Raw genomic sequence first — 7,328 nt, 5'->3', positions numbered from 1 at the left:
TCTCCCTGCTTCCGCGCGCACACACACACACACACACACGCACAACACGTGCACATGTGTGTGTGTAGGTTATTTTATTTGCATACTTCTTGGTACCTTTTTAAGCACTATATGTGCTCTGTGTGTATTTTGGTTTTTGGATATAATTTTATTCCAGATACACTTTGCTACATCCTTCTTTCGGGTGAAGTCAGAGAAGATATTAATACAGTACTATTCCACTGTAGTTTACATCATGATTTACATAGTTTAGAACCTACTGGGGGATAATGTTAGCTGTTTTAGAGTTGTTTTGACTATTTTTAATCATGTTACTACAAGCAGTATCTGTATCCATTGACAGTGCTTTAGTTTGAATTCCTAGTAATAGGATTTTCAGGTAGAGTAGTAATTGTATTTTACAATTTTGACACATTTAATCAATAATCAATTTTTCCTCCAGAAGGTGTACATATTTCCCACTCATAACCACATTATGGTAGGATTTAAACAATGTGATTTGATGGGGGATAAATAACTATAGGTGGTTGTAAAGACTTTTAAAAAAGATATGAACTTGACCCAAGAATTGAATTTTGATATGCATATACACTCATGCATACAAATATGAATCTCTAAAGTATTAAAAACAGAGACAATTGTTAACACTTGAGACAGGACTGAAAGGATGTCATATTTATACTACTATAGTGTTTGATTTCTTGAGTGTATGCAATAATTTTCCCCTATCAAAATAATACTAGTGATAAGAAATACACATGAAATAGAGAAAATATTCAATAACATGAAAGACGATCTTGAACAGGAGCCCCCTTTTAACAGAACAGTAAAGAAAAATAAGAGTTATTCTTCTTGAGGAAAACTTAATTAGGTAAGATAAACAGTCACACAAAATTGGAGAAAAATTTGAAAATGACATAACTACACAGATTCAAGAGTTTTCTCATGCCCAGAAAATTCCAATAAGAGGAACATACTAAAATGTTTGAATAATGAAGATAAAGTACAAATCCTATTGACATCTGGGAAAAAAATCAAACAAAATAATAAAAATAATAAAAAAAATGAAAGATCCTAGGAAGGAATACAAGTCAGTCTATTTTCAAATCTCTCCTTTACCCTTATCTGACTGTAAACCAATTTCTGCATAACTCTTCAAGAATACTAGTATTTTTCTCCATTTTTAGTTATCAAGGATAGCATAAATACAGCCAAAGGACTAGTTTTTTTTAGTAGTCATCTGTTGTAAAGTTCAAAGTTAATGAGACAGCAAATTTATAAGGTGAAGAATGGGGCATACGTGGTTCTGAAGCAAATAGAAGAAACTACTGATGTAATTTAACAAAATATTAAGTATAAACAAGTACAGTTGACTCTTAAACAATGCGAAGGTTAAGGGTGCTGACCCTCTACATAGTCAAAACTCCACATGTAATTTCTAACTCCCTCAAAATTTAACCACTAACAGCCTACCATTGACTGGAAATCTTAGCAAAAACACAGAGTCAATTAATACATATTTTGAGTGTTTTATGTATTATATACTGTACTCTTACAATAAAGTAAGCCAGAGAAAACAAAATGTTAAAGAATCATAAGGAAGAGAAAATACCTATTCAGCCCCATACTGTACTCATAAAAATCTACATGTATAAATGAACCCTCTTGGAAAAAAAAAAAAGTCTTTTTTATGTTTATTGTTTCATCAGTTCTGACAAATGCATACTGTTGGAGTATCTCTGTGGTTTTCTTTTTCTCAGGATGTCATACAAATAGGACCATTGAGTAGACAAAATTTTGGGCCTTGTTTGTTTCACTTAGCTTAATGCATAGATTCACCCACACATGTCCACACCGTTCACTTTCATTGTAAATGAGCGTTCTGTTGTGTGAGTGTGTAGTTTATCCGTTCCCCACTTATAGGTGTTTAAGTTATTTAGAGATTCTGGTGATTGCCAATAAAGTCACTAAACATGTTCATGCAGAGAGTTTGGGGTAAATACAAAGTTTCACTTTACTTTGGCAATGGCCAGGGGATAAGGTTTCTGCAGCATGTGCTAAGGGCATGCTTCCCTTACAGGAAACTGCAAAAATCAATAGTACTTGGTGTGGTCAGTTTGTCTTTGTTTTGTTTTGTTTTTTAAACCTTTTTTATTTCTTTCTCTCCTTTCTTTCATCCTTCTCTCATTCCTCTCCCTCTCCTTCCCTCCCTTCCCTCACTCCTTTCTTCCTTCCTCTCTCCCTTCCTCCTTCCTGTGTGTGTGTCTCTCTCTTTATTTCACATTGTTGTTCCTATTTGCATTTCTCTCATGGCCAACTATATTAAGGATCTTTTCTTGTGGTTATATATTTTCTTTGGTGGTATCTGTTCAAATAACCCTTCAATGTTAGGTAGAAAGTATCTAGACCAATGAAACTGGATATTTCTTTTTTAGATGGTTATAACTACAAATTCAATTTCTTTCCTTGAAGATGTACAGTTATTCAGATTGTCTATTTCTCTGTGAGAGCTTTGGCTAATCTCCGCTTCATGAAATTTATTAATTTCATATGAATTGTCAAATTTGTGGGATAAAGTTAGTCATAGTTTGTCTTATTATCATTTTAAAACCTTTAAAGTCTGTGGTAAATGCCCTCTGTCTTATTCTTAATAGTTGTAATGTGTACCTTCTGTTATTTTTTCCTGGACAGTCTGGACAGTGTGTATCAATTTTATTAACACTTAAAAATTACAGAATGTGTGTTTTGTATATTCTTATTTGAGCAAATTAAAAATGAACTTTATAAGGGTATTATGTGGTATTGGTGTATTATTTCAATAGCCATGGTAATGGCATTGTGATTATTAAGAAACTATCCAAGGGAACCTGGGTGGCTCAGTCAGCTGAGCAATGGCCTTGGCTCAGTTCATGATCTCACAGTTTGTGGGCTGGAGCCCCGCATTGGGTCTGTGCTGACAGCTTAGAGCCTGGAGCCTGCCTTGGGTTCTGTCTCCCTCTCTCTAAGCCCCTCCCCCACCTGCAATCTGTCTGTTTCTCTCTCAAAAATAAACACTAAAAAAATTTCAATAAAATAAAACAACTTAAAGTCTCAGTATAGCACATTAGGCATTAAAAGTTACTTGTAGAAGATTCAACAGTGATATGGTGAGAGAGAGAGAGAGAGAGAGAGAGAGAGAGAGAGAAGCCATGCCAAGGGGCAAAATCAGCATACAAAACACAACATATAGTATATTTCCAATGGTGTGTGATTTATTAAGATAGTTTTATTAAGATTTTTAAAGATATTATCTCAGCGCATAATGTTCCTTAGAACTGTTGAAGAGCCTCTGTGACTTACTTGGTCAACTATCTTATTCTCTTTCAAAACTCAAGGAGACACAACTTAGAGACTGATAAAGGTACTGCCACAATTCCTTCCACAGATGCCTCACAATCTCACTGTTGGGTAAGAGTGATACCCATGGATGCGAGTGCCTTGCACTTCCACCCATGCTCTCGCTTGCCCAGATTCCATCCAAGGCCACTCCAATGCCTCATCTTTGGATTCCCCAATTGCCCCTTGTTTTTGTTCACACTCTGATCCAGAGTGCAGCCACTCGGCAAAGAAACCTGAATCTGGAGGCCTCCAGCTGTAGCTGTGTGCCCTGATGAAAGCTGGACCCTTCAACAAGCCCCCGCATGCAAGTCAGAGTTGTCAATTTATATCTCCCCCACTCCTTTTCTCAGCGTGTGTTCACTTTCTGTGCCTCGGTGCCTTTTCCTCCTAGCCATTAGCATTCAAGTTTGGGGGGTAGGATTATATAAAATTCTGCTTTAAAAAAGGCAGAAGCTGGTGGGAAGAATTCTAGGTTGACCCTCCAGGATGCCTCCCCCCCCGCCCCCGCCATGTGTACCTCCACCTGTATAATCCCCTCCCCTTGAATGTGAGCAGGAGCTCTGAGTAGATGTAATTAAGATCCCAAATAAGTTGGTTTTGAGTTAATTAAAAGAGAAGTGGTCCAGAATAGGTCTGACCTTATCAGGTGATCCTTTAAAAGAGAATGTATAGGTCATAATAGCAGATAGGTCTCCTATGGGCCTCAGAGAATCTGGGTGCCATGTTGTGCAGTGGAATGGTAGGGATACTCTTGGAACTGAATGCTGTTAACAACTAATGAGATTGAAACAGGACCCCAAAACTCAATGAGCCCAGAACCCCTTCCAATACCTGTATTTCCCCTAAGCATGTGACTCAGCTATGACATGCCCAGATTCCCCAATTAGGGACACTGAGATAATATATTTATATTGCTTTAAACTGCTAAATTTATGGAAACTTGACACACTGCAATAGAAAACCAATGCAGGCTGTGGGTCTGATTCTTTTAATTTCAAAGACTTCTTAGCCCCAATATACATATTACTACTTCCTGCCAAGGAAGCGACTTTGCATTCCAGTGGCTAATTCTAGACCACCACAGAGTATGTTCACCTGCTTGACTTGGCCATGTCTAACTAAGCAAAGTGAGTTAAGTACTCAGAAATAAAATGAAATATAACTCATTCAAAGCGATTTATAATACAGTATAATTAATAAATAACATTATATAAGTATATTTAATATAAAACTATATATGTGTAACTATACATAAATTTATAAACATTATTATCTAATATGTAAATATGTATTAAATTTATTATTTGTTATATTTTATAATTATATCAATGCTATATTAATCATTTAATTAATACATATAAGTATATATTCATTCCATATATAAGCAAAAGTTTTGAAAGTTTACTTATTTATTTTGAGGGAGAGAGAGTGTGAGCAGGGTAGGGGCAGAAAGAGAGGGAGAGAGAATCCCAAGCCGGCTCCATGTTCAACGTGGTGCCCAACACAGGGCTCGATCCCACAACCATGAGATCACAACCTGAGCCAAAATCAAGAGTCAGATGCTTAACCAACTGAGCCACCCAGGATCCCCTATAAACTACATAACATATAAACATTAAAGTACAGTTATATATTAGTGACTGAAAGTTTTATTCCACATATATATTAATTTTTTCCATATATAACATGTTCAGTAGTAGAGGTGAGAAAAATATGAGCCTGGATAAACATTTTGGGAATCCCTAGGGGCAGTCTACTGTGTTAACTGAGGATTAAGACCACATCTTAATTAATGAAGCAAAATTTGTATAAAATGAACTGTAAATGAATTTTGTGGTTACTGAGTGCAAACCTTTTAATTCTATTTAGGTGAAGATGTTATATTGTAAATGGGGAGGGAGAGGGAGAAAAGGGGAATTGGCAGATATTTTATACAGAAGGCTTTTTTTTTCTTTTTTGGTAGAAATCTTCTAAAAAGAAGACCCAAAATATATGGCCTTGACAAGAAGAGCAAGACTTAAGACTGAAAGCAATTATATGAAGCTAACTGGAGAGCTGTGGCAAACCCATATATTAAGATCTTCAATATAATCAGTATCAAGAGTTCAAGGAAAAGGATGAAAGTCAGCTGCAGAATGGAAGGGCTCTTCAGCTTGATCTTCTGAATATATAGCCGAGACCTCGCGTTACATAGAAGTTTCCATCTTATACGGCAGTCCACATCTACTCCATGGAAGGGCAGAACTCACGGAAGCAATCCGTTCCTGCCCTACTGTCTCCTGCTGCCTCATCCATCGATAAACTATCCTCAAATATAAGCACTGTTTGAAATAAGTTTTGAAAAAGACACAATAGCTGTTTTACCGTCACTGCTTTTTCATGTGCAAGAGGCGCCTGGGGGCTTAGTCGGTTAAAGGTCTTATTTCAGTTCTGGTCACAATCTCACAGTCTGTGACTTCAAGAACCCATCAGGCTCTGGACTCACAGCTCAGAACCTGGAGCCTGCTTTGGAATCTGCATCTCCACCTCTCTCTGCCCCTTCCTAGCTTGTGCTCTGTCTCTCTCTCCCTCAAAAATAAATTTTAAAAATTAAAAAAAAAAAAAGAATTGGGGGCACCTGGATGTCTTAGGCAGTTGAGCGTCGAACTTTGGCTCAGGTTATGACCTCACAGTTCAGGTCATGATCTCACAGTTTGTGGGTTCAAGTTCCACATCAGGCTGTGTGCTGAGAGCCTGGAGCCTGGAGCCTGCTTTGGATTCTTGTCTTCCTCTCTCTCTGGCCCTCCCCAACTCATGCTCTGTCTCCTTTGCTCTCAAAAACAATAAACATAAGAAATAAAAGAAAAATTAAAGAATCAGCACATTGCTGAGTGTAATAGGGTTGAGCTCACAGACCAAGTTAATGACTGGTATTTAAAATAAGCACGCCCCAAGTTCTAATGCATCTGTGTCTTTGGCAATTGTGAATGCAGTACAGATAATTAAATTCATTTACTGAATAGAAAGTTGTATATGAAGCCTGTGATCTGACTTTTCACATTTGCAGACAATATAAAAGAAGTCTGTAAGATTTAAATTTTTCACACATGTGAACATGTACAAAGAATTGTCAAAAAAATATCTGTCTTGTATATCATTCCAGCACTAATCTTAGCAAACATAATTTTAAACTTTTCTCAGACTGGAAAGAATGTGGTTAAGTTATTCATATCCATCAACATATCTTTTTTTTTTGTATCAAATTGTCATTATATATGATATCTTGTGCACTGAGTGGTTATCAGAATTAAAGCTGAAATAATAAATTACAATGTTTGTGTGAAATTTTAAAAAATCAATTAAAAAAACCCAGAGAGTATTTTATCTATCTGTGACAGAAAAATTGATCCCAAACATAATTTTATATTTGTGAGTGTATATGTTCGTCCAAATATGTGTGTGGAGTTAAACTCACTCAATTCATTTGGAGAGAGGCATACAGATTTAGTAGGAATTGTCTATAATATACAATCATATACTTCAAAAGCAAGTGATTCTAAACACTTGTCATCATTAACTTTAAGTGATGTAATATTAGATATTAAAAACAAACAAACAGTGCTCGCTTCGGCAGCACATATACTAAAATTGGAACGATACAGAGAAGATTAGCATGGCCCCTGCGCAAGGATGACATGCAAATTCGTGAAGCGTTCCATATTTTTCAGAAATGCTGATGCATAGGAGCACATGTACCCCAATGTTCATAGCAGCACTCTCCACAATAGCTAAAACATGGAAAGAGCCTAAGTGTCCATCCACGGACGATGGATCAAGAAGATGTGGTTTATCTATACCATGGAATACTACATGGCAATGAGAAACAATGAAATCTGGCCACGTGTAGCAACATGGATGGACCTTGAGGGTGTTCTGCTGAGCGAAATAAGTCAGGCAGAGAAGGACAGATA

General features: G+C 36.6%; 1 non-coding gene across 1 annotated transcript; it reads left to right on the top strand.

The window, feature by feature from the left end:
• The first annotated feature begins 6,975 nt into the window (after positions 1 to 6,975).
• On the top strand, positions 6,976 to 7,082 carry LOC120243357. The gene has a single exon (XR_005531290.1). It is a non-coding gene; the product is annotated as a U6 spliceosomal RNA (small nuclear RNA).
• Positions 7,083 to 7,328: the final 246 nt, after the last annotated feature.

The sequence above is a fragment of the Hyaena hyaena genome, unplaced genomic scaffold (assembly GCF_003009895.1).
Source record: "Hyaena hyaena isolate Hyena2069 unplaced genomic scaffold, ASM300989v1 scaffold_338, whole genome shotgun sequence".
NCBI classification, from domain to species: domain Eukaryota; kingdom Metazoa; phylum Chordata; class Mammalia; order Carnivora; family Hyaenidae; genus Hyaena; species Hyaena hyaena.
Note: the sequence above shows the minus strand (reverse complement) of the source record. Positions and strands in the feature narration are given on the sequence as shown.